Source organism: Spinacia oleracea, chromosome 4 (genome assembly GCF_020520425.1).
Source record: "Spinacia oleracea cultivar Varoflay chromosome 4, BTI_SOV_V1, whole genome shotgun sequence".
NCBI lineage: Eukaryota > Viridiplantae > Streptophyta > Magnoliopsida > Caryophyllales > Amaranthaceae > Spinacia > Spinacia oleracea.
Window position 1 is genome coordinate 53,799,968 of NC_079490.1, and position 14,719 is coordinate 53,814,686.

Consider the following 14,719-nt stretch of genomic DNA (forward strand, 5'->3'; position numbering starts at 1 on the left):
TGATGAATTTTAAAGCCAACATGAAAGAACAAACAATACAACAAGAAAGAACAAACAATAAAGCAGATAATTATTATGAACAAACCAATAAACAAGAAAGAACAAATAATTCAACAAAAAAGAACAAACAATATAAAAAAGAACATAAAATTCCAGAAAAAAGAACAAACAATACAACAATTATGAACAATTTTATGATGAATTTTAAAGCCAACATGAAAGAACAAACAATACAAAAAGAAAGAATAAAAGATTAATGAAGAGTTTAATTATGAACATTAACCATATGATTATTATAAACAAACAAATAAACAAGAAAGAACAAACAATATAAAAAAGAACATAAAATTCCAGAAGAAAGAACAAAAAATACAACAATTATGAAAATTTGATGATGAATTTTAAAAATAACATGAAAGAACAAACATTACAACAAGAAAGAACAAACAGTACAATAACAATGAACAAACAGTACAATAAGAATGAACAAACAGTACAATAAAAAAGAACAAACAGTCGACAAGAATGAACAAACAATATGAGCGCGTCGTTTTTGGGGGGTACAGCCAGAGCTGGCTGTACCCGGGTACAGCAGTTAGCGATTAATGGAATTGATATTAATATATTATGGTTCAACTTTTGATTTTGGTGGTGCATTTGGGTATATCAAAGAGTGACAAAAATTGGGATATATCAATGTTGTTAACCGTCTTAAATCTATAGAAGGAAGGATACATCCTAAAAATATACGTATTTTTTTAATCACAAATTCTTTTATTTACAATAGGTGTACAATAAATATTGTATTTACACTAATATAAACCTGGTCCATGCTAACTTAGCATGGACCAGGGCAACGGAGTAATTTTTATGGGTAACCTATGTAACTGTCACGTGACAGTTATTTTGTAATTTTAAATAGTAACTATATGCGTATTACAGTAACTATGTGATTTAAAGAGTTACTATGTGTTTTGAAGAGTTTTAATGCGATTTGTGTCTAGCCCACTTTATATACGTTTTAAGCTTTTTTATTTTTCAAAATTTCAGATCTACATTCTGTTCATTCTCTTTCATTTTCTCTCTCTTCATTTTCTCTCTATGCTTTTCAAAATTTAGCCCAAATTTCTAGGTTTTGTTCGATTTTTTCGTAATTATCTTATAATTCTTATGATTGGATCTATTTGATGAGGAAAAATTGGAGGAAGTAGTAGATCAAGAAGGAGGTTCGTCGTTGCCGAAATCGAATCGAAGAATTTGCGCTCGCCTACAAATCTTCGCAAGAATTTTTAGAGATCACATCTCAGTTTGTTGTTTTTTAAAGAATTTTAAGTCTATTTTTATTTAAAATTGAAAACATTTGTTGTTTTGAAGAAATTAATGTTTGTGTTTTACCGAAGTATCGTTTTCACTTCGCGAATTCAATCAGTGACTTCACGATTTTAAATAGTAACTATATGATTAATACAGTAACTATATGGTTTAAAGAGGTACTATGTAATTTTAATGGTTACTATATGTGTACAATAGTTACTATATTATTTTAATGGTTACTATATGTGTACAACAGTTACTATATGTGTACAACAGTTATTATTTTGTTGAGTGATTCAAAATGTTTGTTGTTTTGTTGAAATTAGGGTTAGTGTTTCACATAGTTAGTATATAAATGATATAGTCACCTTTAATTTATGTTGCGAATTAGTGTTTTTAATAGTCACTGAAATGTTCGTTGTGTTTATGTTAGTAGTAGTTTTTAGAGTAACTATACTTTTTTTAAAAGTTACTATAACTTTAAAACAGTAACTATGTGTTTAAAATAGTCACTATATTTTTTAGAAAGTTATTATAAGTTTTAAACAGTAACTATGTGTTTAAGATAGTTATTATGTTATGAACAGTTTATAGTGACTTTTTGATAAATAATAGTTACTATACGATTACATTATGTACTATGTTATTTAGAGTATGTATTTGTCCGCTTCTTAGATAGTGACTATATGATTATAATGGTTACTATACGTGTTCAATAGTTACTATATTTTGATAATAGTCACTATATGTTTTATATAGTTATTATATGGTTTATATAGTTACTATATATTTGATATTTGTATAAGAAAATAATACGAAGTATCAATCACATGTTATTTCAGGTCCTAAAGTTCCACTATCTAGTGACGAATCTCCAAAAATACTTTACAATATCATTTGTATAAGAAGAAATAATGCCTTAAATTTAGAAAAAAGAGACAAAGGCTGTGAACTTTAAGAATTGATGCAACAAAGCACAAGAGGTAGAAATAGTGTTTGTTGTTTGGGTGAAATTAGGGTTAGTGTTTCATATAGTTAGTATATAAATGATATAGTTACCTTTAATTTATGTTGCGAAATAATGTTTTAATAGTCATTGGAATATTCATTGTGTTTATGTTAGTAGTAGTTTTTAGAGTAACTATATTTTTTAAAAAGTTACTATAACTTTAAAACAGTAACTATGTGTTTAAAATAGTTACTATTTTTTTAGAAAGTTATTATAAATTTAAAACAATAACTATGTGTTTAAGATAGTTACTAGTTTATAGTGACTTTTTGATAAATAATAGTTACTGTACGATTACATTATGTAATATGTTATTTCGAGTATATTTTTGTCTGCTTCTTAGATAGTGACTATATGATTATAATGGTTACTATATTTGTACAATAGTTACTATACTATAATAATAGTCACTACATGTTAAGCTAGTTGTTGTGTGATTATAATGGTTACTATATGTGTACAATAGTTACTATATTATTATATTAGTTACTATATGTTTGAAATAGCTACTATGTTTATTTTATCATGATGTGTTAGCATATGTTTATTCTCTTCAATAGTTACTATATTATTTATATAGTTACTATATGTTTGAAATAGATATTATGTTTATTTTATCATGATTTCTTACCATATGTTTATTTTCTTTAATAGTTATTGTACGTTTTATATAGTTACTATATTTTTGAAATAGGTACTATGTTAGTTTATTATGTTATGTGCATGTTTTTATGTTATTCTATATTTTTAATGATATAGTTACTGTATTATGGATAGAGTTACTATATTATTATCACATCAACTATGTCTGCAACTCTGTGACTAAATGACCATCAATAATATTTATAGGTATTATATCTTGTATTATAGTAACTATATGTTTGCTATAGTTTTTTATGTATATTATAATGTTCTTTTCATGTTCTTTGTTGTCTTCTATGTTATTAGTAATAAGAGTTACTATTTCATGTTCTTTGTTGTCTTCTATGTTATTAGTAATAAGAGTTACTATGTTATGATCACAACAACTATATGATCATAACAATAACTATATCTACAACCTTGCTCGTATATGACTATCATTAATATTAAGAGTTACTATATCATGTATAATAGTAACTATATATTTTTAATAGTTATTATCTTATCATTATGTTCTTTTTATGATCTTTCTTTGTACTCCATGTTATTATTAATAAAAGTGGCTATATTATTTTGACAGTAACATATGACTATAACAATAACAATAACTATATATGCAATTCTGCAAGTATTTTACCATCGTTAATTGTAAGAGTTACTATATGATGCATAATAGAAACTACACGTTTTACATAGTTACTATGTTATTTTTTCATATTTAAATGTTAAATTATTAACTTAGTTTAAATATTATTGATTCAGAAATACAAAGATGATGCACCCAGAATTGAAATCGTGCAAAGAATAAATTCTGCAAGGAAAACAAAAGCAGGAGGAGAAGAAGAAAATCCTGACAACAATGGAAACCAAGAACGTGGTAGAGGAAGGACATGATGTGTTGGTGGAAAAAAAGAGACGTGGTCCACGTGGACGTGTCGATTAGTATTTTTTTAGTTCAAAAAACATTTGAGTTTAACATGGTTTATTTAATAGATGCAAAGAATTAGAATGTCGTAGCTAAAACAACTAACCAAGTAGTTAATGTTTTCTTTATTATTGTTCAAGAGTTATAATTACTGTTACTTTTGATATAGTTACTCTTTTATATTTCAGTAATTATGTGATATATAATTGAAAAAATTACTATATGACCTCTAAACCATCTATATCATATTGTTTATTTTTATAATATAGTAATTGTTTTTCAGCTAAAGTTATTTTTCTATATAATATAGTTAATCTTTGGATAGAATAATTGTTCTCATCGAAATTACTATATTATTATTATTATTTATTTCATAGTTACTATTCTGAAAATATAGTTACTTTACAGAACCTATAGTTTCTATAATTTACTCTTTTTGTCTGCAAGAATGAATATATAGTAGTAATTGTTTTACAGTTAAAATTACTTTTCTATATGATATAGTTACTCTTTGAATAAAATAGTTATTCTTATCATTATTATGTTCATAGTTATTATTCTGGAGATATAGTTACTTTACAGAACCTACAGTTTCTATAATTTACTCACTGTTAAAATTACCTAATTACCCTAATCCATGGTAATCTTATGGTGGACCGGGTCCATGCAAGTGAAATTGTAAATATTGTACACCGGAGTAAAAGTTAACTCAAAATGCTTAAAAGTTAAGCATATATATGTAAAAGTTATCTATTTTTAAATGATAAATTTTTTTCATTTTAGTAAAACTTATTTCTTCAAAATCACTAATAATGTATAAAATTAATAATTTAACCCTTTAAAATATTTATGTATCAATTTTTTTTACAAATATAAAAGTTAATCAAAACTAAGTTAAAGTTACAAAAAAAAATGGTTAAAGTTATCTTGGTGTACAATAAATTTATTGTGCACATTGTGCACGCAAGACCTTTTGTTTTTTAATTTAAAAGATGATCAAAGAAACCGGGTTTCTAACAGACGGGATATTTTCCCTCCCCATCAAAGAAACCATGTATCTAAGAAGATTGGGTCCTTTTACGTTATTATTTAATAAGAATAAAAGAAACAAAGAAACATGATATCTCTTAAATTAGGTTTCTTAGTTCTACTTAAGAAACCATACTACTTAAGAGACCTATCACCTAGACACCACACTAATTGCGGTCTCTTAGACTTATTTGGTACAGTTTCTTAGCCCATTTTTCTAGTAGTGAATTGCCATTCAAATCAAGCACTTACAAAAATCTTGAAACCTAAGATAGTAGGTTTCTGCCAAAGCGAGGTGCTATTTTAGTATTCCTAGGTGGTAAGGCATCCCAAAGGAGCATGTTGATTGTGGTTGCAACTCAAGCAATATTGGTACATATTGTGGCAAAATAATAAATTATGGCATTAATTTATTAACCAAGAGTAGTTTGGAATTACTAGTAATTGGTTTTTGCTTACCTAAAATCTTGAAAGGATTAAGACAACCCAAAGCATGCTTCAGACTTAGAGACTTTTAGGGTCTTGGAATCGTTTCATTCATTTTGGACTCTGTATTTAGTGCATGAATGAAAGGTTTAATAGCAAATTCTCAAAGGCAAGGAGACTAATAGTGTATCTTGGATGCTATTTTTCTTATAGTGATCTTCATGGTTATTTTCAAACTAAAACATGAATGGTAGACCAATTGGACCTCATATATTCAGAATACTGGGTAGTTTTGCACTACTACAAAAACAAGGAAAGAGACCCCTCCAAAAAGGCCTAAAAGACCCTTTGAGAGGGGGTCTCTATCTCAAAGGTCTCTTTGATAAAGAGACCCCGTCATATGAGGGGGTCTCTTTGTTAAAAATAAAAGACCTCTTAAGTAAGAAAGGGGGTATGTTATGTAAGACAGGACAAAATTAATTCTGAAGAGGAATAGACCCCATATCTAAGATATGAGGTCTCTTTGTTTATTTCACATAGACCCCATGTAAGATAACAGGTCTCTTTGTTCATTTCACAGAGACCCGCTAGGTAGTTCATTTCACAGAGACCCGCTAGGTAAGATAACAGGTCTCTTACAAATGCCTACCGTTGTTCCATAAAATATATCTGCATCTAAATACTATTTATTATCTTTCAATAATGCACTAAAAATAAAAATGACCATTTTTTTTTTGGTAAATAGAAATTTATTACCAAAAGGTAGAGTACAGGAAGAACAAACAAAGAAACACCAGAAAACACTAAAAACAAAGGCAAAGCAGCCTGCAAAACAAATAAAAGAAACAATGAACAACACAAGCAACAAAGCTGAAGAAGAAGCAGCAAAGGAACACCCAGCTTGTGCAAAGAAGCGCAACAACCAAGCAGCAGAACCCAGCTTGAGCAAAGAAGCTGCCAGCCTGCATAGAAACAGCAAAACCAACAGTCCTTCCCCCCAAAGCAACACCCTGCAAAAACCAGAAGCTAGAAGAAGCAGAGGCAAACACCAGAAGAGCAACATTGCACACAGTAAACAAACACCAGCAGCACTAAACTACAGAGATTATAGAGTACAGAAAGTCAGTAGTTTTTCCTTCAGTAAAATTCTGATATGAGTGGTGATCTGAATCGTCTGCAGAATCTGATGACAGGTCTGAAAACATTGCTGGAACCTCCTTTGGTTTCTTAGGGCGCTTAGCATTCATGGGCTCTTCAAAATTCTTCAGAAGCTCAGGTGGAGATACTTGGTCGAACTCAGCCTCGAGAACAGCAATTGAACGTTCACATCTGTCACAATTTAACCAAACAAGTACCAGATATAGATAAGATTTAGGTTCAATTGATAATCAACCTCAATCTTAAAACAACGTTATTATACAATTTCAGTAAAGAGTTTGTTCTAAGGGAGTAATCACCTGTTAGTGCTAAATGTCTCCAGGTTACAACTGTTCCAACAAAACAAGAGTTGAAGCTCCAATCACCATCATAAGCTGCAGAAAAAAGCACTCAGAATCTAATCCTTCTTTCTGTTCCCTTTCCACTAAAAAGCTCATTTGGTGATGAGAATATGTAACATACCTGATTTAGCCTGATATTTGCTCGAATTCAAACTGATCCTTAATCTAGTATGGTTTCCATGCCTAAATGCATGAATACATCAAGGCAAACCAAAATTATTGACACTGCTTTCCTCTTTGTAAACTATAACAAATATTACTCCTTAAAAATTTGCACCCTCAAAGTTCTAATAAAAATCATTATTGGATGCAAGAATGTAACTAATGGATAATTTAAAGTACAACACTTACCCTGTTTTCAAGGAAAACAAGATGAGAAGGAGCCAAGTCATCAAAGCAACAGATAAATAATCAATACCTACAATGTCAACAAGGTAATTTTCAGCAAGTATTTAAATTCCCATAAACAGTTTAACTTTCAGCAATGTTATTTTATTAGCATCTCAAATCACCAACTTTAAAATGTAGAACAACAACAATCACAATCTAATATCACGTATTTAGATAGGTAGGTTTTGTTTTTCTTTGGAGGACATGTATGGTTTTGCTTACCTAAAGCACAAGATAAGCTAAATAATTGATTAGCTCTGTCAGGTGGATGAAACATCAGTAAGAAATCTTTTATATTTCAAGTCAAAGAATTGTTCACTAAAATGAGTAGTTAATGACATCAGAAAAACAACTCATATATGAACTTTCTAGACACCATATTAACAAACAAATAAGAACCAAAGGAGATTGCATAACCTGCTTATACGCGACAAACTTCCTAGTTCAGGTCAACCTAAATCATGATCAATCATCACAACCTAATCATATATTTCCATTTCTAGCTTCAAAAAGTTTGCACCAGAAACATTTCTAACATTAACCAATGGAGGCTTAACTATACTTCACAAAAAAGAAACCAAACACAAGAAGACTACATGAAACTCAAAAATGATTTACAAAGGAAAACTTCAATCGAATTGCTTCAAACAGAAGCATAATTGCAAAATTGGGAGTAGAGAGAGGGAAAAAATACCGAAATTGGAGGCCAAGATGCAGAGCTCATCCAATCGTCTTCAATCCTATTGCTAAAATTTGAAAATTTCGATCAAATCTCCAACCAATTTAAACTAATCGTCAATCAATACTATCAAATCTGCAATAAGAAAATTTGAACTAATCTTCAAGCAATTCGATCAAATATGCAAGCAATTCAAACAAAATTGAATTTCTAGAATAATTAACCTAAGAATACGGGCCTTACCCTTAATTTAGTTTAGACGCGGTTCGAATTTACGCTATAGGCTGTGTTAAGCATGATTCTTTGACGGAAACTCGATTTTTTTCCATGACAACAGTCGCGGAGTCGGTCAACCTGTAGGAAACTAGGAAACAAACTGTTGCTCTTCTATCTTACTGAATCACTCAACTTAGATTCCTGCATCGTTTGGCGTGTAAACAAAAGCATAGCTTTAGCGAGTCAACTCCCTTAAAACGCTTTTGGTTGAATGTTCACACTTTATGCACCGTCTGCACGTCCTACATTCACTCCCGGGAATTGAAACGGGAAAAGAGGAATTCGAACCCCCGGTCTGCTGTAGTTTACCACAAATTGATTCATATATTTATACGTATTTCTGAATATACAAAATTAAGGCCAAATTAAGCAACAAAATGGAGACAAAATTAAGATTGGAGTAAAATGCTTGATATTTGAGCGAGAAAATCGCTAAACACAATCGATTGATAATACTTGCTTCATAATTAATTTTTAGGGCGAAAGAAAGAGATTCGTACCGCCAGAGAGGAATTTAGAATACATTGATTTCGAGTTCCGAGAAATTTACAGAGAAAAAATGAAATCGATTGAATCTGATCGATGTTTCGTTTTTGCAATTAATCGGACCGATGTTAGTTAGAAGAAAATGTAGAACTCAAATAAATTTGGATAAAAATCAGAAGAATAAGGAGAAAATGAGAAAAAAAAACTGCTGATTTCTTTCTTATTTTCTTCTCTACAAATGCGACGACGAGTTAAAAGTCGCTCTCTTTGTTATTCTCAAATAAGGCAGCTTTCTAATATCACCCTGGTTGTTATTCTTTAGTTAAAATAAGAAGGCGATTTTATTTTTTCGCCCTCGTTGTTACTGTCAAAGAAGGCGCCCTAATGTCGCCCTCGTTGTCAATACCAAGGAAGGCGGTTCATTGTTGTTGTGTTTGATCTGTTCTATTAGGGCAAATTTATTGTCGTCTTCCTTTTTTAGGAATAATCGCCCTCTTTACTTCTATTTCTTGTAGTGTCATTACCTTCAAGGATGAAATTAATTCTAGTATAAGACTCTTGTATGATTAAGAAAGTAGCTAAATTATTTGTTCTAAGGGCTCACAACCTGGCAACCATTGCTAGGAAAGTTCCCTAGTTGTTCTTCCTCATTCGTGTTATGAAAAACAATAAAAAATAAACCTAACACAGGATAATAACTAAGTCAAAAGAATCAATCAGAAGTTGTGCGTCTCCTCACCAAAATCATCACTAAAATCATCTATTATTCCACTGATTTAAACCCATAAACATCAACATATAAATTCATCTAATTAAGCAATTAATACCTTTCAAAAACTCAGACAACACTACCCAACCACCCATGTTTTATAGATGCAAATCAACAGAAATAAAATTACATCACATCAATTCACATCCGTCAGATCTATTCCCAAGTTTGTTCAAATCGAAATTAGAAGGGGTTCATCATCCCTCAAATAAATCTCGTTCAATCTAAAAGCCAAATTGAAATAATAAGCAAATATGAAATTTGAAAAAGGGGAGGAGAGAAAAAAGAACCTGGACGAGATAAAGGCCCCTGGTGGCGGCGGCGGCGACACCCCAACCAACGGCGGCTATAATATCGGTTGTTTGAGGTTGCGATTCATCCCTTGCTCTGTTAGCTGTTGTTTGAACTCCACGACTTGACTCACCATACGAAACCTCCAAGGCTGATACACTTTACAATTGGAAAAATTGGAAACTATTGTATCAATTAAAGTCGGAAATTGAAATTCAGATTTCGAAAATTAGGGTTCTTTTATTCAAATTCGATTAGCTGTAGAAATTGGTGATATGCAAGAATATAAATCGGGGGTTTTGATTGAGAATAAAGGAGTGAGAAATTTGAGATGAATGAATCGCTGCGAATTCAATTAGATCGGAAAATTGAGGGATTGGGGTTAGATTTTCGCTGTACAGGGCAGGGGAGGGAGAGAGAAGTAAGAGTTATGGTTTCTGACTTTTGGAGTATTCCATAATAATAATAAGGCAAATTTGTCAAAAAGGACCTTTTATAACACAAATTTTGCGAGAAAGGACCTTATATAATTTTTTTTGTGAAAACACACCTTCAAGTAATTTTTTTTGCGAGAAAGGACCTAAGGAAATTTTCCGGCATTGACTGAGCTTTCCGGCCATTGGCTTGCACGTGAGCAGCACGCGTGGCTTACGTTGGCTAAAGACATTGATTTTCCCGAGTCTTGAATTTTCAAACTTGATTTTATTTCGACTTTTTTTTCAACTTTAGGTTTTAAATCTTAGAATTTTGGAGGAAAATTGGGTGTAATTAGCAAAATAAAGCCACACGTGCTTCTCACGTGCAAGTCAATGGCCGGAAAAGCTCAGTCAATGCCGAAAATTTACTTTTGGTTGTCTTTCGCAAAAAAAAAGTACATTAAGGTGTGATTTCACCAAAAAAAATTATATAAGGTCCTTTCTCGCAAAAAAATTTACATTAAGGTGTGATTTCACAAAAAAAATTATATAAGGTCCTTTCTCGCAAAATTTGGATTATAAAAGGTCCTTTTTAACAAATTTGCCTAATAATAAATGCAATTGAGGAGCAGACCCGTTATAGGAGAAACGGGTCTCTTCTTTTTTACTGAGTGGACCCCACTTCTATGAGAAACCTCTCATCTATGCTAACTGGTCTCTTCTTTGGGCCCATGATAACATAAGAGACCTCTTATTTGTAATATGAGGTCTTATTAAGTAAAGAGACCCGTTAAGTACTCTAACGGATCTGTGTTTTTAGGTCTCTTTGGACATTTTTGTAGTAGTGTTGGAATAATGAAGTATTGAGTTAAAGACTCGTGTATAACCAATGGTTAACAACCAAGTTCCTTTCGACCAAGACTAAATGGATGTGGTCATTGAAATGAATAAAAGGAAGGGGACTTTGTAAACATAACAAAGTAAGAAGATCAAGCAAAGAGTAAAATCTTTTGGACTATAAGAAAAAGTACAAGGATAGGAAACGAGAATAAAAGAAATGAATTCAAGATTCAGTTTCTACCTAAAAGTTTGCGTCAAAGAGAAATGGCTTAGCAAATAAACTCCTATAGTACTGGATTACCGTTTGAGGTTCTAACTTTTGTCGAGGACTCAAATTTTGGAAGCTTAGTCTTGTTATTGACCTATGAGTGGGAAATGAAGCAAAATTTTGCTACATTAGTTGTAGGTTCGTCTGTTTGTTTTAAAGTCCTTCAAAAGGCTGGAATTTAATGGAATTTTGTTCCATTAATCATCATATACAATTTTCTATTTGGACATAGAAAAACTCACATTCAAAGTAAACAAAAATAATCGTTGAGTGTTTATTTGAATGAAATGGTCATTTATGGGTTGATTCATATTCTTGATTAATAAACAAACAAATCTATTGACACTCAACTTAATAAGGTTCAAACCAAATATCTTGATTTGTGTTCAACATATCATTGGTGATGTCATACGACCATACCAACAAAACAACATTCTAAGATTCCAGTGCATGGATTTTTGAAAGTTGATTAATTTAAGACGCATGGGACTTACTTGTTGAACATGACATAGAAATGTACTATTATTAGAAGGTCCTAGACCATAGGCCAAAGATAGATTTTATGACTTACCTATTTCACAAGAACTTGAAAAAATATGGCTATATTACTCAAAGTGAAATACATGAATGATTCAACGCGATTCACAAAAGGACATAAAATCAACTTGGCATGATATTTGGATCGTCTAGACTAGATCAAGATGATGTTTGCATGAGCCAAGAATGATAATCAGGATTGTTTATATGGCATTATTACAATCAAAGCTCCACAAGAATATGGTATGTCTAGTTGAAGAAAACGAATTTTATTCGATTAATGATAATCACGACTATTTTCCTATACGGTTTCTAAATGATACTCTCAAACAACTATCACATTAAACTACATTTGTCAAAGCTAGAGAAAAGATATCATAAGGATTGAACTCTGTTTCAATATATCTTTTCAACATATATATATTGGGTTGTCAAACCCAGTGTGAGTTGTTGTTTAAATCAAACAAACTCAAGAATAGATATATGTTTCTTTATGAGCGACTCATAGAAACAAAAGGTATTGATTCTACCACAAATCTGGGAACACGTGATTGTTGCTCTATATAGTGTCTTTTAGGAAACCACCATATTTCCAAAAAGGCAAGTGGGAGAAATATGACCTCGAAGTGAACTCAAAAGAACTTCGAGTTAAGCAACAAACAAATGTAGGATACTTAGGAGCCTTTGAAAGCGCTCCACACATAAAGTCTTTGGATAAACTTCAAGAAGAATTTGGAAGGGCTTCAAGAGAATCCTAATACTCAAAGAACTTGATTAATGTCTTTGTAGATACTAACGTTTGACGTTCAATACCTAGGTAAATCTTAAATGGAATAGAACTCAACCAAGATAGATACATAGATATATTGAGGAATGACACCTATGAAGACTTTGAAAGAGATTCAAGAACATACGAGTCAGGTAAGCTACGACAAAGTAAACATTCCCAAACATGGGTTATGGTTTGAGGCCATTAAATCCTTAAATGGTATGAGGCCATTAAATCCGAAATATCTTCATCTTAAGAATCAAGTCTTTGATTTGATTGTTTTGCATAAAGGGTTCATACCCATTGGTTGCAAACATGTTTTCAAGAACATACAAATATGATATCGTATATACATACAAAAGAATTGCTATATTGGTGGTTAAAGATTACAAACAAATTCATGGTCTTAATAGTGTTGAAATCTTTTTCACCAAGTCGGAATGCTTGAACTATTTTAGATAAATCTAGCAATCATTTCATATGGAATATGGCAATTGGAAAACAAAACATCCTCCTAAATTAGACGTGTTGGAAGGAGTTGTGTACATTACACAATGAAATTTTTTTGGATGCTAGATAAAGAAGCAAGCTTAAGAAATCTATTCGTAGATTAATGCATACAGGTGGGAATTCGGACATAATTTTCAACAAAGGCTATCGAGAAATGATAGCTTTGTGAAAATAGGAATCATCTTATAAATGAGGAGTTTAGTGAGAGCTAAGTCAAATTTTTTGATTATATGAGATACATATCTCTCTATTGAAAATGACATTCAAATTCTAAATGGTTGGATTTGAAAGTATTTGTCAATATTAAAACCATGGAGAAACTTAGATCATATTTGATCAAAGATCTATTGGATAGGATCTAAAGCATTGTTTGGATTCTGTAAAAGTAATTACTAAATCAAACAGAAATGAGAAACTCGAAAGAGATTCTCAACCCATATGTGTAAATTTAAGTAATGAATGTTTTAACTAAGTGTAAATCTAAGTTGTTATGACTAAATTAGTTAAACATGAAGGACATTGAAGAGGAACCTTCACCTTATATCACATGGAAATGCCAAGATTTAGCAAGATTTGATATCTCGTGAAACAGAATGAGCTAAACGTTACATGGATAGATTTTAAATTGCGAACGGTTATTGGATTACAATCAATCATGTATGGTGTGATATATAGATCGCCAAGATAACTCGTGAGTGTTGGATCATGACGAGTTTATACCAATCTCTCTTGATCTAAAATCAAACTTCATCAGAATAATATCAAGAATTTCCAATACATTTGGAAATGTAGGATGAACACTTGAGAAGATGAAATGAAGATGAACTAAAGTTTTGATGCTACATGCATTGCCTAATAAAAATTTGGATCTGGTTGTTAGGCAAACCAAAAACATACACGGGCAATTCAGCGTCGTGATTAAAAGGTGGTAACATAGGTTCAAAACCATATGTGACGCATGGGAAACTTAATCAATGATTAGTTTCCAAGTTCTTAGTCGAAGGATGAATCTCCCACGTCTCTGTGAACTGGTTGGAGTATTCCAAAAGGAAAGCATCATTTGCAATTCTACGTTATTGAAATGAACCCATTATTGCCTAAGAAGCAATAAAAGGGAATTGTTTATATTGGGAGTTCTTCAATGAACTCAGGTTGATCACAAGTCTGCTATCTGGATGGTTTTCTATTTTAAATATGAGAATCATTCTAACAACAATGAAAGACTAGAATATTCTATAAACATATTCAGAGATCTTTTCATCTTACATCGAAAGGCTTTCGGTAGAAAAGATACTAAATAATAGCAAAGTATGATAGACTAAAAATTTCAAACAAATGAGATACAACACTCATATGAAGAAATGGAATCAAGTTTGAGTTCCATGAATGTTTTAAGTATTGGGTGAAAGGCCCACATCTGTAAAACATTAATTGTTTTAATTTTGGGTTAGAGGCCCATAAATTGGAAATCATTTGGTTTAAACATTTATCATTTATGAAATTATATTTCATATTTCATTTAATTATGGTTTAGTATTAAATAAAGAAGTCCAAGTGATTCAAAATCATTCAAATGGGATATCAAGGACGGATTCCTTCATAAAGAAATTCCCATAAGTGAACTTGAAAATTGAATCACAAAAG

General features: G+C 31.2%; 1 long non-coding RNA gene across 5 annotated transcripts; it reads right to left on the minus strand.

Moving 5' to 3' along the window:
• Positions 1–6,061: 6,061 nt before the first annotated feature.
• Positions 6,062–10,176, minus strand: LOC110795481 (uncharacterized). 5 transcript variants are annotated; one of them, XR_008919777.1, is made up of 6 exons: positions 9,735–10,176; positions 8,157–8,484; positions 7,929–8,048; positions 7,196–7,262; positions 6,803–7,088; positions 6,063–6,674 (listed from the first exon to the last, which is right to left on the minus strand). It is a non-coding gene; the product is annotated as an uncharacterized lncRNA (long non-coding RNA). The 5 variants fall into 5 exon arrangements; XR_002535291.2 differs by having other exon boundaries at positions 6,803–6,877; positions 6,966–7,262; XR_008919776.1 differs by having other exon boundaries at positions 6,062–6,674; positions 6,803–7,262; positions 8,157–8,529.
• Positions 10,177–14,719: the final 4,543 nt, after the last annotated feature.